General features: G+C 36.1%; 1 pseudogene across 1 annotated transcript; it reads left to right on the forward strand.

The window, feature by feature from the left end:
- Positions 1-474: 474 nt before the first annotated feature.
- LOC306644935 (transcriptional repressor protein YY1-like) lies at positions 475-18903 on the forward strand (annotated as a pseudogene). Its single transcript has 2 exons — positions 475-565; positions 18253-18903. The product of its transcript is annotated as a transcriptional repressor protein YY1-like (transcript).
- The last annotated feature ends 1036 nt before the right edge of the window (positions 18904-19939 follow it).

Below are 19939 nucleotides of genomic sequence, written 5' to 3' on the forward strand. Positions count from 1 at the left end.
GAGATGAATTATCATTTTAATCACATTCTTTTATTAATGGCGCTGACACAGTTGCTACTTGTCTATTGGGGGAACACATCTGGACTTTTTTTTTTTTTCCTTTTTCTCATCTAACTATCCTGAATTATGCTAATGGAGTGATCTTATGGTTCTCAGATCAGTCATTCTGCCATTTATTCTATAGAATAAAGTCCAAATTCCTTGACTCTGTGTAGGAACTAGTCAGTTCCTACTCTCCACCTTCATCTCCAGGTCCTGGAAACCTCATGAATGTGAGCAAGTCTTTGCTTATCTTTCTACCTGGGATGCTATTCTGCAAACCTGTACTCATGGAGAATTGCTAATGGGTTAAAAGTTTCTTTTAAAAAAGTTATTTAATAGTGCATTAGAATTAGACATAAGCAAGCTGAACAAAAAGTACAAGGACAGGGCAAAAAAAGTCAAGTCAGCTTAACCCCAACTGGCATTTACAAGATGAACAATATGGTTTGCAGTGCACTTGGAAGAAAACCAACCAATAAGATAATTAAGCGCTACCATCAAGAAAGGACCATGAGGGTGCCAAGTAAGTTTCTTTGGTACATAAAAATCCCTCCTTATCTTAAAATGCCCTAAAAATATGATGAATTTAAAGAAGGATAGTTCTAATAGTCTTCGTATTATCCTAATTCCATCTGAGGAAAAACTGAAACTTCAGTTGCAAAAAGAGCCACTGAGATTGGGGTACGTGCTTGTTTGCTTTCTAATTTTATAATGTAAATCTAAGAATCATCTCAAGTACTCAGGATCTTTTTATTCTCCTTCTGGTTCTTGGAGAAATTGTACAGGCAATAAATCATGTAGCTACCCATTCACATTGTCTTGCCTCTCTTATTAAAAAGCAGTCTGTGGACCAGGATGGAGTACCTTGGCACTTCTGGTATGAGGAAGGTGGGTCCCCCCAGTGGGGCAAGTGTAGCACAATCACCTGTTGCTACCTCCTTCTTTAGGGTCTACTTGAAGACCATTTCCTCTCTGCAGCTTTCAAATTTGTCCTTGATTTCTCCAGATAGTTTTAATTGCTTTTACATTTGTCTGCAGCACTTTATCCAAACCCACAGCACATTATTTTACATTGTATATTTTTAAAAATTATTTGAATTCATTAAGGTTGGAGGTATACAGCTTTGTCTTTTATATGCCTTAAATAGAATCTTCATGAAAATCATGCTATTCTAAATTAAATTGTCAAATGAAGCTATGAAGTCACAAATTTCTAAGTTACAATTAATCCTCTGTATTCATCAGGTTTACTTCAATGATTTCATGATGTCCCCCTTTACACTATATCCTATAAGCAAAGATCTTCTTTCTCTGAACTTTCATTAAATTTATTCTTAGTGTCTTATAGTTTAGAGCTTAATTATGTCTCACATATTCATTCTCACTTCCTTGGTAGATAATTGGATTCTTCGGATAGGAATAACGTTTTAGTCTAAGAAATGTCTAGCACAAAACTGACATCTGAGAAAGAGTCAAAAAGTCTGGTTGATTGGTATATTTAGATCAGTATCCTAGTTTTCATCCAATATATTAATATACAATACATTAATTTCAATAGTAATGATAACAACAAAAGACCTAGGCATCAAAGTCAGATGTAATGGAATTCTAAAGTGCTTTGTCTCCTGGCATCATGATTAAGAGCAACACTCTGAAAGCAGGTTGACATTGATGTGAACCACATCTCTGTCCCTTGCTACCAATATAACCTTGAATTTAATTTCTTTAAACTACATTTTTTATATTCAGTTATAAAACAAAGATAATAGAATTGACTACAACTCACATTGTTGTACCAATTAATAGGGATTACTTATATTTATATGTATATGTGTGTGTGTATTATGCAATGCTTAAGCACATAAGCACTGCATAGAAGATAGGTTATTATTATAGCAATTTAAAAAAATAGTCCATCAACCCGGGGAAGTCTGAGCAGTCCTTTAAGTTACTTGCAGCATGTTTCATTTAATCAAATGCTCTGGGAAACACATGCGAATGAATAAGGGGAGGCTATTAGACATTCTTATTTTTAAAAATTTCACAAGAGGTAACATCAAAGACAGTGGTGATGTAAGAAATTCCAAAACCCCTCCTAACAAAGGGAAAAAAATCTAGCAAAAAAAATTTAAGAACCAACTTTTCAGAACTCCAAAAACTAACCCCAAACTTGTAGCAATCAAGGCAGAGCATATTCAAGCAAATGGTTAAATATCTAAAAAAAAAAAAAAAAAAAAAAAAAGCAAGCTTTATTGCATTTTAACTTACTCTCCACTCATCAGCCCAGAGGTAGTCTTGAAAATTATAGCCCATGTTCCTCATACCTGTTATGAGCGATCAGAAGGATATCATTTGCAAAGAATAATCCACAGAAGATCTGCCTGTTAACTTCCTGGAAGTCTTGCTCAAATGACTCATGTCTATTTTGGCTAACTCATAACTCAGCCAGTTACATTCACTATACTTTGGGCACTTACCAAAAACATTTACAGTTAAATGTGGCTGCTACTTGAGGCAATGGATAGCAGTGGGCAAAGAACAGACTAAGAAACCTAAAAGGAAAAGTTAGGAATGAGATACTTTGAGAAATAAAGGCTTTAAACAGCTCTGACATCCACCTGGGGATCTAGTAGTCACATGTATACCTAGGGTTCTTCATGTCCTTAAGTAACACCTGCAGTGGCATTAAGCTAACTGGCTAACTGGCAGATAAAGGATAATGAAGAGTCACAGTGAGTACTGAAGACATACTCTAAAACATACAGAGCCCCTTAGCAAAGAATGAGAGAGTTTTTATACGAAGCATTGACGGAAATCTCTGTCCAAGTATTATCTGATCACAAAGCTAGACATAGATACTGAAATGCCTATGCAAAGTAAAAAGCACAAAAAAATTTTTAAATAGTTAAAAAAAGTAACTAAACAAACAAAAATAATGACAGCACACAGCAACAGCAAACCCTGAGGTAGGAAAAAATGGTTCCCAGAGTTTCACATTAAAATAGTTAACATGTCCACTTTTAAACAACAACAACAAAAATTATGAGGCATGATAAGAAGCATGTTTTCTGTACACAGAAAAGAAGGCTATCAGTAAAAGCTGTGCCCAAGAATGCTTACACAAAATACTTACTGGAGAAAGATTTAAAATCAGCTATTTAAAATATGTTCAAAGAGCTAAAGGACAAAAGAAAAGCTTAAGAATGGCATCTCATAAGTAAAGAGATTGAAATTATAAAAAGAAAGCAAAAAGACATTCTAGAAATAAAAAACATACTACAGGGGATTTGAACAGTCAAAAGAATCAGCAAGCTTAAAAATAGGTTAAGTTGAGATTATTCACTATGAGAAAACCAAAAAATAAAAATAAAAATAAAAAAGAAGGGAAGTGAGTAAACAGAATCTAAGTGACTTGTGTAACTCCCATGAGACTTAACTAGATATGTACTATGTTCAAAAGCACAGCAGATAGAGAGGGGCAAAAAGAATATTTGGAAAACTAATATCCCAAAACTTCCCAAATTTAATTAGACATACTTATCTACACATCCAAGTAGGTCAACAAAGTCTGTATAGTATAAGCACAAAGCAACACACTCAGACATATCATAATAATCAAAATATCAAAAACCAAGGACAAAAAGAGAATCTTTAAAGTAGTGAGAGACTGTGATTCACCAGGAATAAAGGATCTTCAGTAAGAGTAACAGAAACCAGGGAGCGATAGTTGGCTGCTTGTTATTTCATGCTGTTTGTCCAGACTTCAGCTTGGTCCTAGTTGAGGAGCCAGGATTGGACCCTACAGGGTAGTGAACTTTAAAAATATATTATAGGGATCCAAGATGGCGTACTAGAGGGAGGCTGTGTTCCTTGTTGCTCTGTAACTCTGGTTTCAAGCAGAGGATATCTGTTTCTTGGTGAGGCAGTTTTTGCTGCTTATCGATTTCCTGGTGTTTACCCCATTTGTCTGCTGTGATGACCTGCAGTCTGCCAGCATATCGACACCTTTTTGAGAGCAGATTGCTTACTGTCAGGCGCCTATCATCTGCCATTTGCCTGCCTCTGGCCAGTTCATCGCCTGCCTTACACCTATTCATCACCCAACGCACGAGGTTCACCTGCCGATCGTCCAACAACAGTCAGCAAACTGATCACTGACCGCCAGTGGAACACCAGCTGCCTGCTGTTGCCTGGAAGTTCTCTGTCACCGTACCTGCAGGTTTGATTACATGTGGTTGCCGCCATTTTGAGACAACAGCCAGGCCCTGTAGGACCCCTGGCCGGACTGACTGAGCCCCGTCTCCAGGATCCCTCAGCCCAACAGATCACTCCCTGCCTCTGGGGCCCTCACATCGACTGACTACTCCCTGCCGCCAGGACCCCCAGACCAACTGACTGCGCCCTATCACCGGGACCCCAGACCGACTGATTGCACCCGGCTTCCACAACCACACCAAACACACCCAACCTCCAGGACCCCGGCCTGACCAACTGCATCCCGCCTCCAGGACCTCCAGCTGACCACGTCCACACCCTGAGCTGCAGCTCCCCATTTGCCAACACATTCCAAAGCCAGAGTGGCCATCTTGGATAATCCTGGAAGCCTTAGCTCTGATCTTTAGGTGGGGCAAAACCCATCCTGAGACGCCTGCTGGAGACTTGAAGCTCATTGCCAGGTACCTCTCATGCATCAGGCTACTGAACACTGGGAGGGTTCATTACTATATGACTGTTATACAGTAGATTTTCTTTTTTCTCCTTTTTAAAAAATTTAAGTTTTTATTTCTTTACTTTTCTTGCTCTCTTTTCCTTTTGTTTACCTGTTCCCTCAGAGTCTCTTTCTCCCTTTTTTGCATGCTAAGATCCAATTTCTTTTGATTATACTCTCACCCTTTCTATTATCTAGATCTTCTGTATAATCTTTTCTTATCCCATTAACAGCCACATTCTACATCCCTCTGCATCCTCTTTGTCCTCCATTAGAAACTGCAGACCTTATTGCAAATCTGTTTGTTTTATTGAAGATAATATTTTAACTCATTCTGTTTATTATGACAATTTTGTTATTGTCCCCATAGGGGCTATTTGGTCTAGGATTGCATAGTGTCTGAATTGAGCACTGCTAATATTGATCTCCCCTTAAAAAAAGGGTTTTGGAAACCTATAGGGCCATTATAAGCCTATAGTGGGAAATCTTCAATACCCCAGATCTGCACTGCTAGAGGGGAAGATACATGAAAACATGAAAAAACAAGGGAAGAAAATGATCCAAACAAATCTAGATTCTATATTAATAGAATCCAATGACAGTATGGTAGAAGAAATGTCAGAAAAGGACTTCAGATTATACATGATTAAGATGATTCGTGAAGCACAGGATGAGATAAGAGAGCAAATGCAGGCAATGAATGATAATACTAATAAGCTGAAAGAGCACCTGCAGGAAGCAAAAGATCATTTCAACAAAGAGATAGAGATTCTCAAACAAACAAACAAACAAAAAAACCCAGAAATCCTTGAAATGAAGGAAACAATAAACCAAATAAAAAACTCAATGGAAAGCATCACCAAAAGACTAGACCACTTGGAAGACGGAACCACAGACAATGAAGAGAAAATATTTAATCTTGAAAATAAAGAAGAGAAGATGGTAAGAAATCATGAACAAAATCTCCAAGAACTATGGGACATCATGAAAAGACCAAATTTAAGAATTATTGGGATTGAGGAAGGCACAGAGATACAAACCAAAGGAATGAACAACCTATTCAATGAAATAATATCAGAAAATTTCATAAGTCTGAAAAATGAAATGGAAAATCAAATACAAGAGGCTTACAGAACACCACATGCACAAAATCACAACAGGTCCACACCAAGGCACATTATAATGAATATGCCTAACATTCAAAATAAAGATAGGATTTTGAAGGCTGCGAGAGAAAAGCATCAGATTACATATAGGGTGAGACCAATGCGGATAGCAGCCGACTTCTCAACCCAGACTCTAAAAGCTAGAAGGGCCTGAACCAACACATTTCAAGCTCTGAAAGAACATGGTTGTCAACTAAGAATCCTATACCCAGCAAAACTAACCTTCAGATTTGAAGATGAAATAAAATCCTTCCATGATAAACAAAAGTTAAAAGAATTTACAAATAGAAACCCTGCACTACAGAATGTTCTCAACAAAATATTCCATGAGGAGGAAATGAAAAACAACAATGTAGGTCAGCAAAGGGAGGAATTACCTTAGAGAAAAACCACTAAAAGGAGAAAACAAGCCAACTTAAAAATCAAAACTAAGCCAAATGACTGGGAATACAAATCATATCTCAATAATAACCCTGAACTTTAATGGCCTAAACTCATCAATCAAAAGACATAGACTGGCACAATGGATTAAAAAGGAAGACCCAACAATATGCTGCCTGCAAGAGACTCATCTCATAGAAAAAGACATCCACAGACTAAAGGTGAAAGGATGGGAAAAAACCTACCACACACATGGACTCAGTAAAAAAGCGGGGGTTTCCATCCTTATATCACATAAAGTGGACTTCAAGCCAAAGTTAGTCAGAAGGGGTAAAGAAGGACATTTCATACTGCTTAAGGGAACCATAAATCAGGAAGACACAACAATAGTAAATATTTATGCCCCAAACAATGGTACATCCCTGTACATCAAACTAATCCTTCTCAATTTCAGGAATCACATAGACCACAACACAATAATTCTGGGTGACTTTAACACACCACCATCACCACTAGATAGATCTTCCAAATAAAAACCAAACAAAAAAAAAAAAAATAGAACTCAATAACACAATCAATAACCTAGACTTAATAGACATATATAGAATATTCCATCCATCAACGAGCGGATTCACTTTCTTCTCAGCAGCACATGGAACCTTCTCTAAGATAGACCATATGCTGTGCCAAAAAGAAGCCCTTAGGAAATGCAAAAAAATAGAGGTATTGCCTTGTGTTCTATCAGATCGTAATGGACTGAGAGTAGAAATCAATGACAAAATAAAAAACAGAAATTACTCCAACACCTGTAGACTAAATAATATGCTATTGAATGAAACATGGATAACAGAAAACATCAGGGAGGAGATAAAAAAATTCTTAGAGGTCAATGAGAATGAGAATACAACATATCAAAATCTCTGGGACACTATGAAAGCAGTACTAAGAGGAAAATTCATTACATGGAGCACATTCCAGAAAAGAATGAAAAGTCAACAACTAAATGACCTAACATTATAGCTCAAAGCCCTAGAAAAAGAAGAACAGAATAACAGTAAAAGTAGTAGAAGACAGGAAATAATTAAAATCAGAGTTGAAATCAATGAAATTGAAACAAAAGAATTCAAAAAATTGACAAAACAAAAAGTTGGTTCTTTGAGAAAGTAAACAAAATAGACAAACCCTTAGCCACACTAATAAAGAGAAGAAGAGAGAAAACTCAAATTACTAAAATTCGTGATGAATAAGGAAATATCATGACAGACACCATTGAGATACATAACATAATTAGAAGCTACTTTGAAAATCTGTATTCCAAACAAAATAGAATCTACCAAAGACATTGACAAATTTCTAGAGACATATGCTCCTCCCACACTGAACCAGGAGGACATACAGATCAATATCAAGCAATGAAATATAGAGGAATTTAAATAGATCAATATCCAAGCAATGAAATAGAAGAAGCCATTAAAAACCTACCGTCCAAAAAAAGCCCAGGACCAGATGGATTCTCAGCCGAGTTCTACAAGACCGTCAAAGAAGAACTCATTCCAATACTTCTCAAAGTATTCCAGGAAATAGAGAAGGAAGGTACCCTACCAAACTCATTCTATGAAGCTAATATCACCCTCATACCCAAACCAGGCAAAGACACATCAAGGAAGGAAAACTTTAGACCAATATCTTTGATGAATATAGATGCAAAGATCCTTAACAAAATATTGGCAAACCTTATCCAAAAGCATATTAAGAATATGGTGCACCATGATCAAGTGGGGATCATCCCTGGAATGCAAGGATGGTTCAACATCTGCAAATCAATAAACATAATCCATCATGTCAATAGACTTAAGGATAAGAATCATATGGTTATTTCAATTGATGCAGAAAAAGTGTTCGACAAAATACAACACCCCTTCATGATCAAAACACTAGAAAAAATAGGGATAGCAGGAACATACCTGAACATTGTAAAGGCTATTTATGCTAAGCCCATGGCCAACATCATTCTTAATGAAGAAAAACTGAAACCATTCCCTTTAAAAACGGGAACAAGACAGGATGTCCTCTTTCACCACTTCTATTCAACATTGTCCTCGAAACTCTAGCCAGAGCAATTAGGCAGACTCAGGAAATTAAAGGGATATGAATAGGAAAAGAGGAACTTAAGCTGTCACTATTTGCTGATGACATGATTCTATATTTAGAGGATCCAAAAACCTCCTCCAGAAAACTTCTAGACCTCATCAATGAATTCAGCAAAATAGCAGGCTATAAAGTCAAGATGCATAAATCTAAAGCATTTTTATATGCAAGTGATGAAACATCTAAAAGGGAAATGAGGAAAACAACTCCATTTGCAATAGCCTCAAAAAAAAATAAAATACTTGGGCATCAATCTAACCAAAGAGGTAAAAGATCTCTACAATGAAAACTACAAAACATTGAAGAAAGAAATTGAGGAAGACCTTAGAAGATGGAAAGATCTCACATGTCTTGGATAGGCAGAATTAATATTGTCAAAATGGCCATACTACCAAAAGTGCTATACAGATTCAATGCAATTCCAATTAAAATACCAATGATGTACCTTACAGAAATAGAGCAAACAATGATGAAATTCATCTGGAAGAATAAGAAACCCAGAATAGCTAAAATAATCCTTAGCAGGAAGAGCAAAGCAGGGGGTATCGCAATACCAGAACTTCAACTATACTACAAAGCAATAGTAAAAAAACGGCATGGTATTGGCGCCAAAATAGACAGGTAGATCAATGGTACAGAATAGAGGACATGGACACAAACCCAAATAAATACAATTTTCTCATACTAGACAAAGGTGCCAAAAATATGCAATGGAGAAAAGATAGCCTCTTCAACAAATGGTGCGGGGAAAACTGGAAAACCATATGCAACAGAATGAAAATAAACCCTTATCTCTCACCCTGCACAAAAATCAACTCACAATGAATTGAGGACCTTGAAATCAGACTAGAGACCTTGCATCTTATAGAAGAAAAAGTAGGTCCAAATCTTCAACTTGTTGGCTTAGGATCAGACTTCCTTAACAGGACTCCCATAGTACAAGAAATAAGAGCAAGAATCAACAACTGGGATAGATTCAAACTAAATAGCTTTCTGTCAGCCAAGGAAACTATCAGCAATGTGGAGAGAGAGCCTACAGAGTTGGAGAAAATCTTTGCCACTCGTACTTCAGATAGAGCACTAATTTCCAGAATATATAAAGAACTCAGGAAACTCTACACAAAGAATACAAATAACCCAATCAACAAATGGGCTAAGGATATGAACAGATGCTTCACAGAAGATATACAAGCAATCAACAAACATATGAAAAAATGTTCACCATCTTTAGTAATAAGAAAAATGCAAATCAAAACTACACTAAGATTCCATCTCACCCCAATTACAAGCAAGAATAAGTTGGAGAGGATATGGGGAAAAAGGTACACTCATACATTGTTGGTGGTGCTGCAAATTAGTGCAGCCACTCTGGAAAGCAGTATGGAGATTCCTTAGAAAACTTGGAATGGACCCACCATTTGACCCAGCTATCCCACTCCTTGGCCTATGCCCAAAGGACTTAAAATCAGCATACTACAGTGATACAGTCACATCAATGTTCATAGCTGCTCAATTCACAATAGCCAGATTGTGGAACCAACCTAGATGTCCCTTCAATTGATGAATGGATAAAGAAACTGTGTTTTATTTATATATATATATATATATATATATATATATATATATATGTATATATATATATGTGTGTATATATAATATATAAATATATATTATATATATAATGGAATATTACACAGTCATAAAGAATGATAAAATTATGGCATTTGCAGGCAAATGGATGAAATTGGAGAATATCATGCTGAGTGAGATAAGCCAATCTCAAAAATTCTAAAGGTGAATGATCTCACTGACAAGCGGATGATGACACTTAATGGGGGGTGGAAGGGGGGCAAGAATGGAGGAAGGAGGGACTGTGTAGAGGGAAAAGAGGGGTGGGATGGTGGGGGGAAGGAAAAAATAACAGAATGAGACAAACATCATTACCCTATGTAAATGTATGACTACGCAAATGGTATGCTGTTACTCCATGTACAAACAGAAAGAACATGTATCCCATTTGTTTACAATAAAAATAAATTAAAATTTTTAAAAAAGTCAAGATTCAAATTTAAAAAATATATTATAGATTGATTAATTTGGGGCAGGTTACTAGTAGTAACTCTGTCTTTTTCTTCTGAAGGCAGTAATAAAGATAGGACTGCCCCTTTTGGGGTAATTTTATTACATGTAATGGAAAACCAAGAGCTTTTCAGCTTCATTATCTGGTTTTAAGTGTGTCACCTGGGTGTAACATACAGCAATGAGTAAATTTTAAAATGGATTTTTTTTCTTGAAAAAAAAAAAAAAAAAAAAGAAAGGAAACCAGGGAGCATAGGCAACAGTGAAATGATATGTTCAAAACACTCAAAGAAAATTACGGGCAATGAAAAACTCCATATTCAACAGATGGGTACTTCAAAAATTAAGGAGAAATTAATATATTACCATAAATACAAAATAAAAGCTGTTCCTGCAAAAGGTTCTAAACTCAGGTCCAAATGAAAGGACATAAGGCAATAACTTCGATTTATGTAAGTAAGGCACATCAATAAAGATAAATATTTAGATATATAAAAAGTGTTTATTAATTTTTTTGGCAAAACAATTATGAGCCTGTATAAACCTACATATTAATTGGTAGATAATGTCTAAAATGTAATCTGTGACAAAGGTAGATCAGAAAGGAGGGGAGGGATGGGATCAGAATTGTAGAAAATGTTTTATAGTAGTGAAATTGATTTGATATTAATCTGAACTCTGAATCTAGATGCTGTGAATTAAGATGTATTTATAATCCCCAAGGTAATTGTAAAGAAAATAACAAAAACATGTAGTAATAAAAAGTGGAATTACAAAGATACAGTAGAAAGAATTTAGTACAGAAGAAGGCAATACTGGCAGAAACAAGGAGCAAAAAAGATATGAGATATATAAGAAACAAATGATAAAATGGCAAGAGTATATTCTTTCTTATGAATAATTACTTTAAATATAAGTGGATTAAACTATCCAATCAAAAGACAAGAGATTGAATGGATTAATAAACAAAACATGATCTGACAGAATGCCATTAGACACTTAAAATAATTTCAAAGGTATGAAAAAGCTCTATGTGAAAAGATAAAGAAGGATATTTTGTGCATACAATCATTAATCAAAAGGAAACTCGAGTGGTTATACTAGCATCAGAGAAAATACACTTTAATTTAAAAATTGTTACAAGAGAGGTGGGCCCAGACCAGCATGGCTGGGCGAGACTTCTGCATCGGGGAGACAGACTCAGAGACCCATGTCCAGACCAGCTGCACCCCAGTCCACAGTCTAGTGCTCCTGCAGTTGACCATCTGTCAACACATGGAGGCACCTCTGCTCACTAGGAGGGAATATACGCCACCTGGAAGCCACCATCCCTAGAGGGGCAGCAACCTTTATGGGTCACTGCATTATCAGGTTCCTCCAAGACTTCAGGCTACTAAAGGAGGTGAGCTATTGGAAACCTGCAGGGAGACTATAAGTCTATAGGAGGGAAACTGCAATACCTCAGATTCGCACTTCTAGAGGGGAAGATACATGAGCAATATGAGAAAACAAGATGAAAAAACGAGGGGAGAAAGTGTCCCAAACAAACCTAGATGCTACATCAATAAAATCCAATGACAGCATGGCAGAACAAATGTCTGAAAGGGAGTTCAGAATGTATGTAATTAAAATGATCAGAGAAGCAAGTGATAAGAGAGCAAATGTAGGCATTGAATGATTGCACCAATCAACAGTTAAAAGAGCAAACCCAGGAAGCAAAGGACCATTTCAATAAAGAGATAGAGATTCTGAAAAAAAATCCAAACGGAAATTCTTGAAATGAAGGAAACAATAAACCAAATTAAAAAGTCCATGGAAAGCATAACCAATAGGATAGAACACCTGGAAGACAGAACCTCAAACATTGAAGACAAAATAGTTAATCTTGAAAACAAAGTTGATAAACAGAGAAGATGGTAAGAAATCATGAACAGAATCTCTAAAAATTATGGGATATCATGAAAAGACAAAATTTAAGAATTATTGGGACTGAGGAAGGCACAGAGAAACAAACCATAGGAATGAACAATCTACTCAATTAAATAATATAAGAAAATTTCCCAAATCTGAAGAAGGAAATGGAAAATCAAATACAAGAGGCTTATAGGACACCGAATGTACAAAATTATAACAGACCCACACCAAGGCACATTATTATGAAAATACCTAACATACAAAATAAAGATAGAATTTTAAAGCCTGCGAGAGAAAAAAATCAAATTACATTCAGGGAGAAACCAATACAGATATCAGCTGATTTTTCAACCCAGATGCTAAAAGCTAGAAGTGCCTGGAATAACATTTTTCAAGCTCTGAAAGAAAATGGATGCCAAACAAGAATCTTACACCCAGCAAAACTTACCTTCAGATTTGACAACAAAATAAAATCCTTCCATGATAAACAAAAGCTAAAAGAATTTACAAATAGAAAGCTGGCACTACAGAACATTCTCAGCAAAATATTCCATTGAGGAAGAAATGAAAAACAATGATATAAGTCAGCAAAGGGAGGAACTACCCTAAAGGAATAGCCAAATAAAGGAGAAACTGAGTCAAGTTAAAAACCAAAAATAAGCCAAATGACTGGGAAATCAAATCATATCTCAATAATAACCCTGAATGTTAATGACCTGAATTCATCAATCAAAAGACATAGACTGGCAGATTGGATTAAAAAGAAAAACCCAACAATATATTGCCTTCAAGAGACTCATCTCATAGAAAAAGATACCCATAGACTAAAGGTGAAAAGATGGGAAAAAATATACCATGCACATGGATTCAGTAAAAAAGTGGGGGTATCCATCTTCATATCAGATAAAGTGGACTTCAAGCCAAAGTTTCAGAAGGGATAAAGAAGGACATTTCATACTGCTTAAGGGAAGCGTAAATCACCAAGACATAACAATCATAAATATCTATGCCTCGAACATCGGCTCATCCATGTACATCAAACAGATCCTTCTCAATTCCAGGAACCAAATAGATCACAGCACAATAAGACTTGGTGACTTTAACACATCTCTCTCACTGCTGGACAGATCTTCCAAACAAAAATTGAACAAAGAAAACATAGACCTCAATAACACAAATGATAATTTAGACTTAACAGACAAATATAGAATATTTCATCCATAAATGAGTGAATACACTTTCTTTTCAGCAGCACATGGATCCTTCTCTAAAATAGATCATATGTTATGCCACAAAGGTACTCTTAGCAAATACAAAAAGATAGAGATATCACCTTGTATTCTATCAGATCATAATGGAATGAAATTAGAAATAAATGACAAAAAAAACCCAGAAAATAATCCACCACCTGTAGATTAAATAATATGCTATTCAATGATGCATGGATAACTGAAGACATCAGGGGGGAAATAAAATTCTTAGAGGTAAACGAGAACAAAGATACAACATATCAAAATCTCTGGGACACTATTAAAGCAGTACTAAGAGGAAAATTTATTTCATGAAGTGCATTCAATAAAAGAAGAAAAAGTCAAGAAATAAATGATCTAATATTATAGCTCAAAGCCCTAGAAAAAGAAGAACAGATCAACATCAAAAGTAGTAGAAGATGGAAATAGTTAAAATCAGAGCTGAAATCAATGAAATTGAAACAAAAGAAATAATTGAAAAAAATTGACAAAATAGAAATTTGGTTCTTTGAAAAAATAAACAAAATTGATAAACCCTTAGCCACACTAACAAAGAGGAGAGAGAAAACTCAAATTACTGAAATTCAGAATGAAAAAATATCACGACAGACACTATTGAAATATAAAACATAATTAGAAGCTATTTTGAAAATCTATACTCCAACAAAATACAAAAGCTCCAAGACATCAATAGGTTTCTAGAGACATATGATCCACCAAAACTAAATCAGGAGGATATACACAATTTAAATAGATCAGTTTCAAGCAATGAAATAGAAGAAGTCATCAAAAGCCTACCAACGAAGAAAAGTCTGGGACCAGATGGGTTCTCAGCCGAGTTCTACAAGACCTTCAAAGAAGAGCTCATTCCAATACTCCTCAAAGTATTCCATGAAATAGAAGAGGAGGGAACCCTTCTGTATTCATTCTATGAAATTAATATCACCCTGATACCAAAACCAGACAGAGACACATCAAGGAAAGAAAATTTCAGGCCAATATCCTTAATGAACATAGATGCAAAAATTCTTAACAAAATTGTAGCAATTGCATACAAAAACATATTTAAAAGAGTGCACCACAATCAAGTGGGTTTTATCCCAGGGATACAAAGTCGGTTCAAAATCCAGAAATCAATAAATGTAATTCACCATATCAACAAACTTAAAGTTAAGAATCACAAGATTATTTCCATAGATGCAGAAGAAGCATTTGATAAAATACAGCACCCCTTCATGCTCAAAACACTAGAAAAAGTAGGGATAGTAGGACCATTCTTCAACATTGTAAAGGCCATCTACGCTAAGCCCACGGCCAACATCATTCTAAATGGAGAGAAACTGAAGGCATTCCCCCTAAAAACTGGAACAAGGCAGGGATGCCCTCTTTCACCACTTCTATTCAACATTGTGCTTGAAACTCTAGCCTGAGCAATTAGATAGACCAAAGAAATTAAAGGGATACGAATAGGAAAAGAAGAACTCAAACTATCCCTATTTGCTGATGACAGGATTCTATATTTAGAGGAGCTGAAAAATTCCACCAGAAAACTTCTAGAACTCATAAATGAATTCAGTAAAGTAGCAGGATATAAAATCAATGCTTGTAAATCTAATGCATTTTTATTCATAAGTGATGAATCCTCTGAAAGAGAATTTAGGAAAACTACCCCATTCACAATAGCCTCAAAAAAACTAAAATAAAATACTTGGGGATCAACCTAACGAAAGATGTGAAAGACCTCTACGATGAATCTACAGAACTCTAAAGAAAGAAATTAAAGAAAACTTCAGAATACTGAAAGATCACCCATGTTCTTGGACAGGCAGAATTCATATTGTCAAAATGGCCATACTACCAAAAGTGATATACAGATTCAATGCAATTCCAATTAAAATCCCAATGATGTACCTCATAGAAACAGAGCAAGCAATCATGAAATTCATTTGGAAGAATAAGAAACCCAGAATAGCTAAAGCAATCCTTAGCAAGACGAGTGAAGCAGGGGGTATCACAATACCAGAACTTTGATTATACTACAGAGTGATAATAACAAAAATGACATGGTAATGGCAAAATAGACAGATAGATCAATGGTACAGAAGAGAGGACACAGAGGCAAACCCACATGAATACAGTTGTCTCATACTAGACATAGGCACCAAAAACATACAATGGAGAAAAGATAACCTCTTCAACAAATGGTGCTGGAAAAACTAGAAATCCATATGCAACAGAATGAAAATAAATCCTTATCTCTCACCCTGCACAAAACTCAACTCAAAATGGATCAAGGACCTTGGAATCAGACAAGAGACCCTGCACCTTATAGAAGAAAAAGTAGGTCCAAATCTTCATGATGTCAGCTTAGGACCAGACTTTCTTAACATGACTCCCAAAGCACAAGAAATAAAAGCAAGAATCAGTAATTGGGATAGATTCAAACTAGAAAGCTTTCTTTCAGCAAAGGATACTATCAGCAATGTGAAGGAAGAGCCTACAGAGTGGGAGAAAAATCTTTGCCACACATACTTCAGATAGAGCAGTAATCTCCAGAATCTATAAAGAACTCAAAAAACTTTACACCAAGAATACAAATAACCAATCACCAAATGGGCTAAGGAAATGAGTAGACACTTCACAGAAGATCTACAAGCGCTCAACAGATATATGAAAAAATGTTCAACATCTCTAGTAATTAGAGAAATGCAAATCAAAACTACCCTAAGATTCCATCTCACCCCAGTTAGAATGGCGATTATCAAGAATACAAGCAACAGCAGGTGTTGTTGAAAATTTGGGGAAAAAGATACACTCATACATTGCTGGTGGGGTTGCAAATTAGTGCAGCCGCTCTGGAAAGCAGTGTGGAGATTCCTTAGGAAACTTGGAATGGAACCACCTTTTGACCCAGCTATCCCATTCCTTGGCCTATATCCAAAGGACTTAAAATCAGCATACTACAGAGATACAGCCACAACAATGTTCATAGCCTCTCAATTCACAATAGCCAGGTTGTGGAACCAACCTAGATGCCATTCAATTGATGAATGGATAAAGAAACTGTGGTATATATACACAATGAAATATTACTCAGTCATAAAGAAGAATAAAATTATGGCATTTGCAGGCAGATGGATGAAGTTGGAAAATATCATGCTAAGTGAGATAAGCCAATCCCCAAAAACCAAAGGCTGAATGATCTCTCTGATAAGCAGATGATGATACCTAACAGGGAGTGGGAGGGAGGCAAGAGTGGAGGAAGAATGGATTGTATAGAGGAAAAAGTGCAGTGGGTGGATGGGTGGGAAGGAAAAATAACAGAATGAGACAAACATCAGTACCCTAGGTACATGTATGATTGCACAAATGGTATGCCTCTACTTCATGTACAACCAGAGAAACAAGTTGTACCCCATTTGTTTGAAATGAATCAAAATAAATAAGTTATCCATTCATCAACTGGTGGGGTTGCAAATTAGTGCAGCCACTCTGGAAAGCAGTATGGAGATTCCTCAGAAAGCTTGGAATGGAACCACCATTTGACCCAGCTATCCCACTCCTTGGCCTATACCCAAAGGACTTAAAATCAGCATACTACAGAGATACAGCCACATCAATGTTCATAGCTGCTCAATTCCGAATAGCCAGATTGTGGAACCAACCTAGATGCCCTTCAGTAGATGAATGGATAAAGAAACTGTGGCATATATATACAATGGAAAATTACTCCGCCGTGAAGAATGATAAAATTATGGCATTTGCAGGCAAATGGATGAAATTGGAGAATATCATGCTAAGTGAGATAAGCCAATCTCAAAAAACTAAAGGACGAATGATCTCGCTGATAAGTGGATGAGGACATATAAGGGGGGGTAGGAGGGGTTAGTGTTAGGTTTAAGGTTAGGTTTAGGGTTAGGGATAAGGAGGGTGGTAAGAATGGAGGAAGGAAGGACTGTATAGAGGGAAAAGAGGGGTGGGAGGGGTGGGGGGGAAGGGAAAAAATAACAGAATGAATCAAACAATATTGCCCTATGTAAATTTATGATTTTAATTAAAATAAATAAATAATAAAAAAAAACTTCCCATAGGAGAATTCAGTCACAACAACTATTTCTTATACAATCTCAATTTTTCAGAATCACTCTGGGTTTTGTTAAGGAGAGGCTTACAGAGGACACAGCCTTCTTAGGCTCTCAGACACGCCTGAAAAGGATTGATTCTATTTGAATGAGCCTCCTCTTACATGGATGCTAGTCATGTGGCCTGGTTACACAGTTCCATGAAGCAAGAATGTGGAGACCTAAATCATATATGCAGTGACATCTGCTCTGTCATCATTCCCTCTCTTATGAATCAATGCCCTAAGCAACTTAGCGAGAATTGTCACTAAATAAAATATTTTTTAAAAATAAATATATAAGTTATAAAAATTGGTTACAGGAGATAAAGACCCCAATGATAGAAGTTCAACTTATACATGATAATTATAACCAGAACCCTGAAATACATGGAGAAATTTTGACAGAATAGAAGGGAGAGAAACACAGCTTAACAATAATAGGTAGAGGCAATAAGATGTGGGAGCAGGAGCAGGTGCAGATCAAGACCCCAGAGGGCATGTTCTTGGTCACCACGTCAGATGAAAGAAAAGATATAGACCATGAGATGATGGTTGAAAAAGAGATCATTGAAGAGAACTTGCCTCCTGATTATTCAGAGTATATGTCAGGAAAGAAACTCCTTCCTGGAGGCATCCCTGGCTTTGACCTCTCAGATACAAAACAGCTGGCAGAATTTGCTAGAATGAAGCCAAAAAAATTAAAGAAGATGATGCTCCAAGAACAGTAGCTTTCCCTCATAAAGGCTGCACAGAGATGTTCAGGGATAACTGAACTGTACTGCTATGAGAAAACTTCTGCACACCCATGGTCCCAGAGTCCACATCTGTGCAGAATGTGGCAAAGCTTTCATTGAGAACTCAAAACTAAAACGACACCCACTAGTTCATACTGGAGAGAAGCCCTTTCAGTGCACATTCGAAGGCTGCAGGAAATGCTTTTCACTGGACTTCAACTTGCACACACATACGTGAATCCATACAGGAGACAGGCCCTATGTGTGCCCCTTCAATGGTTATAAGAAGAAGTTTGCACAGTCACCTAACCTGAAATCTCACATCCTAACACATGCTAGGGCCAAAACCAACCAGTGAAAAGAAGATAGAGAAGACCCTTCTTGATCAGTGGAAGCGTCTTCCAGGATGCAATTGGAAATAAATATACCTCTCCTTTGTATATTATTTCTAGGAAGGAATTTAAAAGTGAATCCTACACATCTAAGGGACACATTTTGATAAAGTAGTAGAAATTGTTTTAAAAAACTTTAATTAGAGAAGACATTGCTAAGATGCTGTATCTTGCTTTGTAATCTCACTTCACTCACTTTGTGTGGTCCCAGCAAGATGACAATTCATGAACTTTATATCAAAAGACAATTCTTTATACAACAGTGCTAAAAATAGGACTTCTTTTCACATTCATATAAATATGAATCTCACCTGTTGCTCAAAAATTTTTAATTTCGTATTTTCCAAGTATGCATATCACATTTTTTGAGGGATATGCTTAGTAATGCTATGTATGATTTTTCTGGGGATTAATAACTTTGCATACTTCAAAAGTATTTTCCTGTAAAAACGTTCTTTAGGTTTTGTTTGCTATCTTAATTTTGGTTGTATTCTCTGATGTTAACACATTTTGTGTAATTGTATTGAAAAGCTGATTGAGTCATGTAGAATCAAATATTAGATGTGATTTAATAGTGTCAATCAATTTTAGTCACTTGTTTTCCACAGAAATACTGCCACATGCTGATGTTCAGTGTAATTTCTTTTCCTGTTCAGTTACAAAAAGTGGTGCTCAGTTGTAGAATGTATTATACCTTTTAACACCTGATGTGTTATAACAGAACGGACAACAATAAAATAGTAATCCTAAAGAAAGAATATGGCAGAAAAAAGGAAAAAAATAGATGGAGACTGCAATATCTCACTTTTAATAATAAATAGAGAAAGTAGACCAGAGGCAATAGAGGATGAAAGGCCACTATATAATTCAAGTATTAGATAAGCTATGTTCAGGAATGAGTCATGGTGCTATTGGCCATGATTTTAATAGTAAGGAATCAACAACATTTATTAAAAGTATTTCCTTAAGCAGAAACTCATATAAAACAAGGTTATGTATTGG

Source organism: Sciurus vulgaris (genome assembly GCF_902686455.1).
Source record: "Sciurus vulgaris genome assembly, chromosome: 15".
Lineage (NCBI taxonomy): Eukaryota > Metazoa > Chordata > Mammalia > Rodentia > Sciuridae > Sciurus > Sciurus vulgaris.